The sequence below is a fragment of the Dipteris shenzhenensis genome, chromosome 5 (genome assembly GCF_047967505.1).
Source record: "Dipteris shenzhenensis isolate YYH24624 ecotype China chromosome 5, Dip_SZ_1.0, whole genome shotgun sequence".
Lineage (NCBI taxonomy): Eukaryota > Viridiplantae > Streptophyta > Polypodiopsida > Gleicheniales > Dipteridaceae > Dipteris > Dipteris shenzhenensis.
This window is the reverse complement of record NC_141600.1, coordinates 30,780,343-30,794,132: the sequence shown is the minus strand read 5'-3', so window position 1 is coordinate 30,794,132 and position 13,790 is coordinate 30,780,343. Positions and strand designations below refer to the sequence as shown.

Sequence of the window (13,790 nt, the reverse complement as noted above, 5' to 3'; positions counted from 1 at the left end):
AACTTTGTTAGAGGCAGTTTCCTTTTCATAAGTAGCACACAGTTTCTTCCACAAATCTTCCGTAGTTTGCTCATTTACTACTGTGAAATAAACTGACTCTGCAAGATGAATTTTAATAGTAGATTTTGCTAATGCATCCAACTCATTCCAATCATCCTCAGACATATTTGCAGGCTTAGCTTCAATCCCTGCCAAGGGTTTAATCTGCTTCTTTTGAATAAGCACATCCCTTATTTGTTCTTACCACAAAGAAAAGTTTGTCCCATCAAACTTTTTAATGCTAAAAAACTCCTTTTTAGACATGGAAGAGGATGCCATGATGCAAATAAAGCAAAATCCCAAATGCTAGTGCCTGCAAGAGAGAATGACACCAAATACCAGGTGCACCCAAATGTGTATGCCACAATAGAGTGAAATATCACCAAAACTCAAAGCTCAAAGAATCAAAAGATGCATCTAACTCATGTGCATATACTATGCATCCATATGAGCAAATCTGGCCCAAAAGAAAATGCCAACTGCAATGGCAATCCAAAATGCCAATAAGTGCCAAATGACTTAAGCATAAATACCGTCCACTGGCATATGCATCAATAATATCTCATCCAAGATAGCATAGCACTATCAGTGCATCACCTGCAATGTGTCAAAGCTGTCCCTCAACATAAAATAGCATCCATGTGCAAAGCGTCCATAAAAATAGCATCCCACAAGGCAATTTAGGCCTATCAGCGCATCCAATAAGGACCGCAATGCATCCAAATGGCCTATAAATCATCCACTGTGACCCAATGCAAACCACAAATGAGTGCACATTGCTCAAACTGCAACCAGAGTGATCTGCATAAGGTATGCTCAAGAAATCATAGTCCCACGGTAATGACCACTACCGAAAATAGAACCTGAGATGCCTCAAAACATGGGCACCATTGCATAATCGGACTCGGCAAGACAATTTGCAAATATCTCTCTTCTGCCAGAACTCCAAAATCCCAACCGATGAGTGAGAAATGGGAGTTAACACTTATCCACTGCCATGTGGCATAAATCTAAGGTTTCAAAACCTTAGAATGAAAAATGCATAATAGAGAGACAAAATTGAATACACAGAGATCTATAACTCTGAAAATCCTCCACCAAATTGCACAAGAACTGATAGGTAGGGGTCTTTGGGTGTCCGAAACGCAATGGGACAGACGGTTTTGGAAACTGTGGTCTCAATCACTGGGTCCAACACACAGACTGAAACACGTTTTTGGAAACAGAGCTGTTTGTAAACTCCACCGGAGTGCAAATGATGAGTAACATAGAAGTTTTAGATCTCCTGAGTCCACTGGAACTGACAGATCTGCAAATGGTTGCTCCAAACTTGAGTTCCAACACCCGGACAAAAAACGCAGAAACTGACACAGTGAGTCAGAAATCCAATGAAATGATCCCAGATTCAAGAATGAAGGTGTTTCCAAGCTCCTGAAGTGAAGTGGACACCAAAAGCAAGCAATAGTTGCCTCTACAAGTCAATACGGAGTCTCTGTCATCGACGAACAGAATAGGGAAAAGCTCAAAAAATAACTTTTTCTTTGAAAACACTTAACAAGCTCTCAAAACCACTTCGCAAAACCAAAGTGACTTTTCCAAAGGATTCTCCAAGGTCTCTACACACTCGGATGCAAGTAAAGTCACCCACAAAGCTTCCCACAGAGCTTCTCCTTCCTTCCACAGAGTTACTGAGCTTCAAGCATTCACGCATGCTCAGCTAGATTATCCGGGCTCTGATACCAGTTGAGAGTGCTCTCAATGGAAGTAAGAACGGAAGAAGGAGAGAGAGAGAGAGAGAGAGAGACAGAGAGCCACACAAGTTTTGGTGGGTGTAGAACCACCCTAATCTTCTTTTTCATTCATTTATATATGTGTTTGAGTATTGTACATAACCGGGGTAAAGGCACAGTGACCTTTAACCCCCACACCATCATCTACCCTTGATTGTATACCTGTGGGAGTACTTGGTGGTACCATTTCTTGCACATTTGGTGCATGGACAGCTTGCTGTCTATCAACATATGTAGGTGGATTCACATCCTGGAAAGTGATTCTCCTCATTTCCACATCCCTCATGGGTGCCTTATGCATCTTCTTCTATTGAAGAATACATTATGGCTGCGTATGATCTTCTTTGCTTCTAGATCACAGAGATGATAGCCCATCTCTCCACTTTCACCATAACCCAGAAAGATGCATTTCCTAGACTTAGGATCTAGCTTCTTTCAAAGCTCTTTCGGCACATGTGCATATGCCTCACACCCAAATATACACAAATGAGAGTAAGAGGCCTTCTTGCCACTCCATGCCTCTTCAGGAATACCGCCATCGAAACTCTTACTAGGTGATCTATTGATCACATGCACTGCAGTCGTCATTGCCTCAGCCCAAAAACCACCAGAAAGACTTGCATTGGAAAGTATGCATTGCAACCTTTCTTGAATGATACGATTCATCTTTTCTGCAACTAGATTTTGCTCAGGAGTACGAGGGGATGTGAGCTCCCTTTTAATCCCACGTGTATCAAAGAAATGCTAAAAGCATGAGAGAGATACCTTCCACCATTGTCAGTTTGTAGGCATTTAAGCATTCTACCTGATTGCAACCAAGGCCAGCCATTTCTGAAATACCTGGAACACATCACTCTTCCGAGCTATAGCATAAGTCCACACTTTCCTAGTTGCATCATCAATGAATGTCACATAGTATTCAACCTCGCCTAATGACCGTGTAGGCATGGGACCACATATGTCTAAATGCACCAAATCAAGCTTTTCAACCTCTTTCTTTTCCCTTCTTTTATGGGCTGATTTAGTCTGCTTTACATAGAGATAGTGCTCACAAAAGGTACTTTCTGAAGCTAAAGGTACACCAACATCCTTTCTTATAATGTCAAACACATTTATTCAAGAATAGAATCGTGATTACTTATTCTCCACTAGAGCAAGAGGATTTCTTAGAGGAAAAGGAAGAAATTTAATCATCAATCCAAAGGAAACTATTCACAACCCTAGCAGACATTTCAACAATTATCAATCTTCACAATTTCAATCAACTCATCATTACCAACACGTTCCACATTATGGAATATAGCCATTAGGAAACTAAATGTAGGAAGAGGCATAGAGATATACTAGAGGTTAGTACTATAGAGTTGATAATAAAAATAAAAAATCAAGGAAATCAATATGGACATTATACCAATGGAAAAATCTCAAGAGCAATTCCAACACAAAGATGTAATTTCTTGTTATTGTGTTATAAAATAACCAACCAATCAAAAGCCTAAGTCTCTTTGAAAAGATCAAACATGGTAAAAGGCTTTCTATAAGTTTGCTTTTATAAATATATATACATAAATCATGTTGACACATGGAAATTACATAGGAAGGCAACATAAGCAACCATTTCCAACATCATGCTCTAGAAGCTCAGATGTTCTCTAGATCATACTCTAACATATGAGGTTATGAGTCTCCCATGCCCTTGAATGGAGAATTATACTTCATCATCTTCATTGATACTTTTCTAGAAAGGTTTAGATAACATCTTGAAATAGAAATCAAAATCTCTCAATGCATTGAAGTATTTAAAAGCTCTTGTACATTGGTGCCAATATGTTATAACCAAGGTACACTATAATGAATTTCATGTGACTCAAGAGGAGGAGATGATATATTTAGATGTCATTGGCATGTAAGTCAAATTTTTTCTTTAGGCATATTTTTATTTACATTTCATCTTAGAACATACATTTACAAGAACTTGTTTGCATCTTCAAATTATTATAGGCATGCATCTATGGTGCTATGTGGACATATGGTCATCACTTTTGCATTGAGAGGATTGATAAATGATGTAATCTAGTCGTGTTATATCATTTCAACAATTAATACTCTAGGTATGTGCATAAAGTAAAGCAATGTATCACTCGTGCAAGTGTAACAGGCAAAAATTTAATCAATAGTGAGCACAATTATGTTGGACTACTAAGAAAATAATTCAAGTCAATTATAGGCTTTTGAAGGTTGTGTTATTCAAATCTCAATGTTGCCAAGTTATTTGTAGGGACCCCAATGAAAAAAATAAAATGTTTTTAATGCATTTCTTTTCTTGAAAGTGCTTTCAATAATATAATGCACTATTTCTCTTGCCTAAACTATGTCACCAAAATTATTCAACAAGGATGTAGAAATAGCTACATGTGAGAAATGTATTTCCTGAAACTATGAATGTGGATCCTCATGATGGAGATGGAACGTCCTAAGAATGAGGATCATAAAATGAATATGAAGGAGACAAACCTACCAACATTGATGCCATTCAACAATGAGTACAAGGTGATGTACATGAAACTGAGGATGAAGGTGATAAAGTAGATGACAATAATGAAAGTAATGATCCAAAAAATGGTGTTCTGATGAAAGTGAATGTTGTGGTGCCTAAGACAAACTTCAAAAACAAAAAATTTAGATATGTTACTAGGTAAGGGTAAGGATCTTTGAAATGTAATCTATTTTTGTGAATGTTTGAAAATCATTTTTTAATATTTTACGTATGCTAAATATTAGATCTATTTTCATTTGTTGATTTTTCATCTTAATTACTAACGCTTCTATCCAAGATGGATGAGTAGGCCATTTGGCTATGCTTGCAGTTCAATTGTCCATATGCCATGGTTTTTTTATGTTAGACATTATAGGCTTAATAAATTTTGACTTTGTAAAGCATCATCCTTGAGGCAAGGAGAGCCATAGGCACATCCAAAGAGAAGCGGATCTGTAGACTATGCACACTGGAAGAGGTGGGAAGATAGAGTATCATTTCCTAGTTTGTTATGAGATCCGTGGACATTACCACTATTTCTTTTAGGAGGGACATAGACTTGGGCCAGTCTCCTGGCTGATCCACTTTCAAGACCAATATTGTGTTGGTCTTTATATGATTGAGATGGGGTGACACAAAGAGACTCTATTGAAATTTATCAGTAGGAGGAGGTGGCAGTGCCATAGGAGATCGAGATAGATTGAGCACACTAAAATGTCATAGATCTCTATGCATTTGAGTCAATAGCCCCAAGACATACTGGAGTGGAGGAGTAGGAGCTAGTTGCTATGAGGGTAGAGTCGGAAGGCATAGTGCTCATTGAGTCGTGGAGCAAAAGACGCAGAGTCCATCCACGATATAGAGGGTGACCAGAGTTCACACAAGGGAGCTCTAGCCGATCTTAGTTTTACTTTGATTGGACCGCTAAATTCAAGGTGTCACTCTTGATATGGCAAATCTGATATAGAGGTTACAATGACCACGCCCCCTACTACAGTGTGAGATGACTCAACAGAGAGATGTGCACGACATCTTCACATCCCATAGGAGCTAACATGGCATTAGGATCATAGATTACACTAGATCCCAACTCTTGTTTTCTCAAAATTTTTGAGTTTTTGTGTTTTCATTACTAGTTTTCATTACTTGTTTTGAGTTTATTAGCACTACACAGCAAGGGCCTTAGGTGAGCCCTTTGCCTCAATCCATAGTGGCTTGTAAGAGTTCCTGCTCTTGGTTGTACCTTGTCTTATATGCCCATGAGGCCTTCGAAAGACGTTAATACATGTCTCTCTCTCTCTCTCTCTCTCTCTCACACACACACACACACACACACACACACTTTTTTTGTTTTTTTGTGAAACTCTTTTATGCTTTATATTATAGAGACACTATCCCAAAAAAGGATGTGCCTAGGTACATCAAGAGAAGATCTCAATATACGACAAGCATACATCATAATCTATCGATTGAGTTTGCAAACAATCATATAAGGATTGCTGCAAAGAGTGCCTTTAAAAAGAGAAAAGAGCAAAAGTTGGATCACCAAAGACTCTTTGATTTTGGTCCTTCCATAGAGTCCAGAGCACCCAATAGCAAACCCACTGTCACACACACACACGCACACACGCACACATCTATAAAAATTTAATCTTGCCATCAAGTACAAGCCAAAGTCCTCCTAGATAGGTAGGAAGATTTCCTCAAAAGTAAATTTTATCATTATGCTTGCGAATTCAAACAGCTTACTATGGGCAAGAAAATAATCAAATCCAATTTATGAGATACGTTCCTAGGGCCTTTACAACTGAGCAACATGCTCTTCAAATACAACTTTCGCCAATGGGCATTCACAAACATGCATCCAGATTTAAATACAACAATAAAACCTCAAGCAGCGGCTACATGTTTCTAGAATACAATATTAATTCGAGGTCATACAATGGTACAACCTTTGAAGGCTTGGTAGGGCATGGACACGAGATGTAGAGTCAGACTTGTTGGAGTCAGGATGGTTGGATGTCAGACCAAAAAGAGTGTGTGGCTTCTATGATTTTAGTAGCTTACCTTGTAAGTGTTTACTGTAGCCTACCCTCAAAGTAGTTAGTATGACTTTCATGACTTTATATATTGAGAGTTCAATGATATTGTGCGTGTGCCTGACATGTGTGAGTATATATTGGGGTGATGAAAAGTAAAGAATAGAAGATGTTCCATAATCATAGATCCTCTTTTGTGCCAATGAATTCTAACATAAAACTCACTTCATTCAATTCATAAAAATCAGGGATCCTCTTGGGACTCTCTCTCTCTCTCTCTCTCTCTCTCTCATAAATGTTATAACATAAAAAAAAGAAAGTTCATAGATCTTCTTGGGTCTTGAATGAATTCTAACATAGATTCTCTTGGCTCTCCAATCATAAATTCATCCACTTGGTCTAACGATTCTAACATTAATCCTCTTGGGTCTCCAATAGATTCTACCATAAATTTCATTTGATCTCTCTCTCTCTCTCTCTCTCTCTCTCTCTCTCTCTCTCTTGTTGGATTTCCTTCAAAAATAGACTAGATGCAACAATTTGAATTGAAGTGTAGCTTTAAGTACCTGGGATATAGGAGCTCCTACATCTCCATGAGAAGTGGAGCATGGCTACAGCGTAGTCAACTCACTCTCTAAAGTGCAAGAGACAAAGTTTTTACTTTCTTCATGTTGCTCCCTACAAAACTTTTAAAATAAATTACTAACTTGAAAATCATCATGTTATAGTTCAAAAATAAATTAAACATTTGAAAAGAAGTAAACTCACTTCAGTTCAATTTGGATGTTAGACATATAACATTCATATTAATCTCTTATTACACCATCAACAAAATGGAGGCATTATTAATAGCAATGACTCTGCTATCACTTTTTCTCTCATTTCCAAATTCGAGGGTGTCGGTCACCTATGTCGTCTCTTTTCTCATTGTAGCATAAGTGTTCACAAATGGAGCATAGGTCCTTGGGTTGTATTCTGGTGGGAGGTGTAGGCTAAAGCATGGAAAGCATCTCTAGTGTGTGCATGATTGAGAAAGCTTACTAGAGGTTCTAGGGTTTAGAGAGAGTTCAAGGTTGAGAAAGAGTCACAAGGTTGAGAATGGGTTCAAGGTTGAGCAATGGAGAGCTAGTCTCCATCACAATTTCACGGGGCAAAGGGTTGAGAAGGACGAACAAGGTCAAGGTAGAGGAAGGAGGAGGGAAGAGGAAGAAGGGAAGAGGAGGAGAAGGAAGGGAGGAGAGAGGATGAGGGGAAAAAGGAGGGGAGGAGAAGGGAGGAGGAGGGGGGAGTGCAAGGGTAAAGGCATGCTAGAACACGATGGGTATAAGCGAGCATGGACCCTAGAAGACATCTCAAAGAAAATCATTGGTTTTCGGGACCATGTACTTTGGAATACATCATATGTGGAATACTACATCAAATGGAGGGGCCTGATAAATCATCGTCGTGGCAGTCCTCATCTATTGTGGATTCAGCACCCTTACCTACTGAGTTGATGCAGTAATTAGGAGGCTTTGGTCATCATCATTGTTGCAAGGTGATGATCCGGTGCCATCTACTCTTCTCACTATTTTCCTTTCCTATTATAGTTCTCGAAATTGGATGGGAGGACTATAATAAAGGGGGTAGTTCAGTATAATTTTAATTGGCTTTGTAGTCAATCCTTTGTACTGTAGCCTACTCGAAAGATGCCACATGGTAGCTTTGGGGAATTGCCCTGATTTTTGCAAAAGGTGTTGCTGACCCACATGCACTCATCTTATTCCATTCACTGAATGAAACTAGATTGTATAACAGAGTTGATTGCTCAGCTGGGAATTCAATAAGGAATAATCCTTTTCTGTCCTTGTGCGAGCCTTGTGCAGCCCCTCACAAGTCACTGTGGTAAGTCCAGCCCATGACTTACATTACCCTCCATTTGCTAAAAGGTACCCCATTCTACCCTCCGCTTTTCCTACTTAATTTGGCGATCCCTGCTCTAGCTTTCGGAGTTAGTCTAGTCTAGGTCTGACTAAGGGGAAGAAATTAGGAGGAAATTAGTTAGAGCTAGATAGAAATATAGCTAATTCTGTTTCAGCACATTCATGGCAACATTAAAAACTCAATTGATTCATGAGATAGTACGGGCATCAACCTTTGAAATAGATACAAAAGTTTGATTGCATAAAAAACAGCCCCTGTCAACATGATTTACAATCAATAAAGCATTCTGCAGTATGCATCTCCTCATGAGGCTTATTGTATGCATTTCAAGCACGTCACATCCCAAGTGAGTCGGCAGAGTGCATGTACTTGCCTGAGATCCTTCTTGATTTTTCTTAAGGCACTTACACGAGGCAATCAGAGGATTTCCTATAGGGTCTATTCTTTCCATACTAACCCATGATGTGCAACTATTGAAGATCAATACCGTTCACAGCAACCTTAGGTAAATAATGGCCAAAAGCACTTACATGAGGCAATCAGAGGATTGCCTATAGGGTCTATTCTTTCCATACTAACCCATGATGTGCAACTATTGAAGATCTATACCATTCACAGCAACCTTAGGTAAATAATGGCAAAAAGCAAATAGCATATGTCAAACCAACCATGTGGTGGAGCTTGAAATGGCATAAAAGAGGTGTCTAGCAACAGAATACGACTCAAATGCACCGATCGATATCTCTAGATGTGTATAGCTACATGCAGCCATTGATCCATACAAGCTACTTAACTCTCCTCAGCATCAGTTGCCAAAGTCTCACGTACATCAGCACAGAATTATTGCAGGTGGCGCACATCATCTAGTGGTTGCGAGCTGGAGTTTATGTAGTCATGACAATTGCACATGAAATGTGCCAAGGCAAAGGCAATATCAATGGGTTCCTAGATCTGTGCATTCGTTCTCGATTCTTGCAGACGGTGGACCCACCCTTCTTCACCGAGCAAGCACTGAGCGAAAAGTTTGAAGAAGAAGTTCAAACGAACTTACAAAGGAAAGGAGCAGCTGAAAGCAGGCATCCGGAATCAGAAGAGGCCGCCGAAGATGCACAGATTATGAGAGAATGGCCTAGCCATGGCAGCATCACAAACCGGCTGAGCTCAGACTTGGAAACCTCTGCTATATGGGAGCATCCAGCCCTGACTATCCTGCATCCTGTCCACCTAGCCCTTCCAGGTTGAAATCTTCACAGTCCACTAATTCAAAAGCATTACCTTGCATACCTTGGTCCCTTGTGCGTGGGAACGGGCTTCATGCCTCTCAGTCATGTTCCAGTCACCAGCAAGCAGCCAATGCTCTCCTTGGAGCCTGTCTTTAAGCTCATCCCACAACCAGGCTGTGTCATTAGAGGAATTTGGAGGATAGACCGAGGCCTCCTTGAAATTTCCATTCTTGGATAGTGCTCTCTACGGCAATGAACACCCAAACTGGAGCCTTAGCTTGTTGATTCAAGACCACAGCAAGCTTCATTGAGAAACCAAGCGTCCACACATCCAATAACGAAGCAGGTTATAAAGCAAGGCAAAAAGCTAGCACTGCCAAGGCCAAGTGGGGCGTGCCAGGCCGGTCAGTCACCTATAATAATGCAGCACGATGCATAGAACGTGCTTTAAGAAGCTGAATGAAGAAGATGGCCTGGCAGGTGCATGGCATATTCCAAACAGAGTAGAAGCAGTAGCGTTGGACCTGTGGATTGGGCTGTAGGGTACCGGTGGGTATGAGGATGCACCAAAGCTGATTTGGACCTTGCCTTGCTGATAATGGTCTCGTAATCCAGGCAATGAGCGTTCGGTGCTAGGCTCGTTCTCCATTGCCTGTAGCACCATGCGAATTCAGGAAACCATAAAAGGAGACTCGGTTGAGCGGAGCAAACGATACCTACATTCTAAGAGAGTCAATAGGCGATGCTAGCATCACCCAATGAAAAATGGTAATAGCGAACAGAAATGCACCGGAGCAAACGATACCCACATTCTTGGGCAATGATAGAGTCACCCAAAACCAACCCACTGCTGCAGTGTATGCAATCCCTGAGTCCACACTGTCAAACCGAGTCCGGAGAGGTCGCTACCGCCTGAAATGAGAGGTCGCTGCCGCCTCGCGCGAGGCTCTCCATCTTAGCTGTTACTTTTGAGGAGCCCCCCTCACAGAGAGAGGAGCCGCACCAAAAATTCGGATACGCTACTTTCTGTGCCGAGCACACGGTATTCTTTAGTAAAAGGCGAAAGAATAGTTCGCTCTGTGCTCAACACGCAGCTTCCATGTTGTCTGACGGGCCGTGTGTGAGCTTATATACGGCACCACAAAGTGAGTCTTTTCAAAATACCGTATATGGGATAGAGAAGCACGTGTCCCATGCATGCCTCTTGATGATCCAGATCACACTACTTCGATTGCATCGACTTTCACACCGGCTTGTATTTACGCATCTTAGGCGATTCTGTGCTCTACATGGTTGTTTTTTCTGGATAATCTGATATGTGTGCAATCCCACATAAATGTTCTCGTATATAAAACAACTTGACTGAGATAAAAACTGGGTCAAGCTGTGGATTCTTTATTATGGCTTATGATGGTTAAGCTACTCCTGATCCACAATATCATGCTTGGTTAGAGGATGGGTTTACTATGATAAAACGCTTTGGCTTTGAGTCCGCGGCGCTCTACAACAAGCACTAGCTTGGATTCTAAAGTTATTCGGGCTTTGATTCTCCCAAAATTTAGCCTAGAAAATACATGGAGGAAGAGAAGGAAAAAGTGATATGCTTTGTAGTTTTGGGCTTACCCACTTGTTTGCATGAACCTTATTTTTAATGTTGTTCTTAATGCTTCAAGAATGACTCATTTAAAAAGGAAATTTCTTCATGTTAACTTGGCCAAGGCAAGAAGATGATAGAGTGCTCAATACATATTTAAACGAGCATTAAGTCAATGCACTCGATCTCAATAAAGATACATCAAAAAGTCACATGATCCGATGATGTGCTTAATTTCTCCTCCTCGTAATTAGTTTTGCATCTCTAATAGGGGGTCTTTGTTAGGCTTAGCATAATCATAATAACATATTTCTTAAATTTAGTGAAAAACATGGCCCCTAGATCCTTTATGTGGAGGGGTCCAACATCAAGGAAGACATCTAACTCCTCATCATCTCTAATCTTAATAAATCTTCTTTGGGATATGTTTATTAATCCATACAACATTATATGCACACACCTGTATACATACAGGTTCCGACTCAGCTGAAGTCTTTGATAGGCTTCTTCCAACTCCAAGTACTGGTCTAAGAGGGAAAGAATTGTTTCCTGGAACGGATTACTCTCTTGGGCCCCTGTTGCTGATTCCTGGGGATAATCCCATAGCCACAGACGCCACCTGGAGTGATCCTGCCCGTACAGAAACGGTATCATAAAACAGCTCCACCAGCTTGTAGATTTAATGTTGGTAAGAAGGTGTTCAAAACTAGGTCAAGCTGTGAATTTTTTATTATGGTTTGTGATGGTTGAGCTACTCCACAATATCATGCTTGGTTATTGGATGGTAAACTATGATCAAACGCTTCAGTTTTGAGTATGCGCCGCTCTACAACAAGCATTAGTAGCTTGGATTCTAATGTTATACGGCCTTTGATTCTCCCAAATATTGAGCTAGGAAATACAGAGAGGAAGAGAAGGAAAAAGTCATCTGCGTTGTAGTTTTGGGCTTACCCACCTGTTTGCCCTGCCTTTCATCAATCTTGCTAATTGAATCTTCATTTCTAGTCGAACCCTTTTCATGAGAGCTCATCAATTGTCTTTGAAATGTATCAATTGTTATGTTTTTAAAATGTACCACATACTAACATGCAACTTATTTTTATTGTTGTTCTTAATGCTTCAAGAATGACTAATTTAAAAAAGGAAATTTCTTCACATTAACTTGACCAAGCCTCAGGATACTAAGAAGATGATAGAGTGCCATGTACGTATGCAAGTCTTGCTAATTGGGCACATCAACACATATCTAAAGGAGCATTAAGTCAATTCACTTAATCTTAATAAAGATAGATAAAAAAGTCATATGCTCCCATGATGTGCTTAATTTGTCCGTCTCCTCTTATTTACTATTGCATCTCTAACATTGAATCGATCTTAATCTCCACTGTAACTCTTATATTGATATCCATTCAAGAAATGTTTCTCTACATGATTCAACTAGCCTCGTGGGATCTGCTTAAAGACTTCAACAAATTCGTGGATTTTGGGATTCTCATGGTCCAACCAATAGATTGGAGATGCACGTTGAGTTGTACTGAGCTCATCTCTCCAAGACTCTTTGTTATGGTTATTGGTAGGCAAACTACAAGGTTTACAAAGCCTACCTTATCTCACATATTGCAAGCCTACTTTGACTTGAATTTTGGGATGGGGGAAAAACCTTGAGATTCATGATTCAAATCTAACCCTTTCTTCTTTTAGTTCAAATCAGTAAAAGAATCAGGTCATGAAGATTTAGAATAATCTTTACGATAGGAGTTAAGGTTTGGTATAATCCTTAGGATAGGAGTTATGATCCTTCGTATAGCGGTTAAGATTTGGAATAATCCTTAGGATAGGAGTTGAGGGACATTTGGAAATTCCTAATGGGACCAAGAAGAAAAGTAGCCCAAACTAGAGCTAACAAATTGAACAATGTAGAAAAAGCCATAGTTGAACTTGATGATGAGGATCACATGGGAAATGCAACAAATTAGCTAAAGCTAATTGATGCAAGAATGACATTAAATGATTAATGCTATGCGGGCCAAGAAGTACCTGAAAGAGTGGTGGATAGGCACAATGGATAGATGAACCAATGAAAGCTTTGACTCATCAAAAGAAAGATCGAGTTTGAGGAAAGTCCCACTATTTAAGTAAATTGGATGGGGTCAAAGTGCAAATTGAGGCTTAAAAAGATCGATTTGTATACTGGCACTACTAAATTATTGGTATAGAAAAGGGTTATCGGCCATTAGGTTAGAGGATCTAAAATAACCTACACTTGAGCAACACCCTATCTACATTTCAAGCTCAAGAGCTAGATAAACCTCTCACCCTACAAGAATTGAAACATGTTTAAGGAAGATGTTAAGATCCTAGGGACTAATGGAATTTTTTCAAATCTTTTATGTACCAAAGCTATTGGCCCACTATTGGAGCTTGAGAATGAGAGCAAAGAATTGAGTTTCTTACAACTCCATATGAATTGTGGGGTGATAAAACTCATTTTAAAAGAAGATGTTGGGGTCTCCTAAAAAATTAGACACCTTTGGCTATGTTGAACTATTCTTATAAGCTTTTAAACAAAACCTTTGCTCTTAAGTTGAAGAATAAGGCATAGTTCTGGAATTGGGAGGAGTAAAAAGGAATGAGAGCAAAGAATTG

At 39.8% G+C, this 13,790-nt stretch overlaps 1 non-coding gene across 1 annotated transcript; it reads right to left on the bottom strand.

Moving 5' to 3' along the window:
• Positions 1-10,527: 10,527 nt before the first annotated feature.
• LOC147901864 (U5 spliceosomal RNA) lies at positions 10,528-10,646 on the bottom strand. Its single transcript, XR_015541079.1, has one exon. It is a non-coding gene; the product is annotated as a U5 spliceosomal RNA (small nuclear RNA).
• Between the last annotated feature and the right edge of the window lie 3,144 nt (positions 10,647-13,790).